Source organism: Rhincodon typus, chromosome 8, assembly GCF_021869965.1.
Source record: "Rhincodon typus isolate 14 chromosome 8, sRhiTyp1.1, whole genome shotgun sequence".
Taxonomy (NCBI): domain Eukaryota; kingdom Metazoa; phylum Chordata; class Chondrichthyes; order Orectolobiformes; family Rhincodontidae; genus Rhincodon; species Rhincodon typus.
This window is the reverse complement of record NC_063339.1, coordinates 2,191,149-2,192,265: the sequence shown is the minus strand read 5'-3', so window position 1 is coordinate 2,192,265 and position 1,117 is coordinate 2,191,149. Positions and strand designations below refer to the sequence as shown.

The window sequence follows — 1,117 nt, the reverse complement described above, 5'->3', positions numbered from 1 at the left end:
ACTGTGGGGTACAGGCGCACCCGAAGCTGTGAATGTGGGGTACAGGCACACCCGAAGCTGTGACTGTGGGGTACAGGCACACCTGAAGCTGTTGGGGAAGGTGGCATCATTTCACTGACCATCTGTTCAAAACGGGCACAGAATGGATCGAGCTGATCGGGAAGAGATGTATTATTGTCAGCGATTGTACTCGACTTCACTTTGTAGCCCATTATAGCGAGTAAGCCCTGCCAAAGCCAACGTGTGTTCGTGTGGTTAGCCTGGGACCCTAGTCTGGCATCGTCTCTCAGTATCCCTGATGGCTCTCCTTAATATCTGTACATTCAGACAACGAAGGCCATCAGTTTAACTGGGACAAGGTAACCATAGTAGCCCAACCCAAACATAGACACGCACGGGAATTCCTAGAAGCATGGTTCTTAACCCATGATGCTGTCAACAAACATATGGGATAGGACCTCATATACAAACCCGTACAGATCAAAACCGGAAATGACAGTACTCACCATAACGGACTGGAGAGTATAAGTTCCAAGCGGAGTAGAATATCATCGCTTCATGGGAGGCTCCACTGATGATGCCACCTAGCATGGTGACGAAATGTCTGAACAAAAATAAGCCAGCTCGGTGAGCAAGTCAACAACCTAACTCCACTGTTTAAAACAGAAGGGATGGAGAAAAATGGGAATTATAGACTGGTTAGCCAAACATCAACTCAAGGGTATGTGTTGGGGTCTGAGTTTTTATTCATTCACAGAATGAGGGTATCACTGGCCAGGCAGCATTTATTGCCCATCCCTAATTGGCCAGAGGGCAGTTGAGACTCAACCACATTGCTGTGGGTCTGGAGTCACATGTAGGCCAGACCAGGTAAGGATGGTAGTTTCCTTCCCTAAAGGGCATTAGTGAACGAGGTGGGTATTTCCCGACAATCGGCAATGGATTTATGGTCATCATTAGATTCTTAGCTCCAGTCTGTTTTTTAATTGAATTCAAGTTTCACCTTCTGCTACGTAGGATTTGAACCTGGGTCCCCAGGACATTACCTTGATTTCTGGATTAATAGTTGAATGACAATACCATGAGGCCATCGCCTGTCCTTGTTTAAAGGATGGGA

The 1,117-nt window shown here is 46.7% G+C and overlaps 1 protein-coding gene across 1 annotated transcript in view; it reads left to right on the top strand.

Moving 5' to 3' along the window:
• The window catches only part of LOC109925095, a 41,085-nt gene that overhangs the window by 24,137 nt on the left and 15,831 nt on the right, over positions 1-1,117 (top strand). The window lies entirely within an intron of this gene.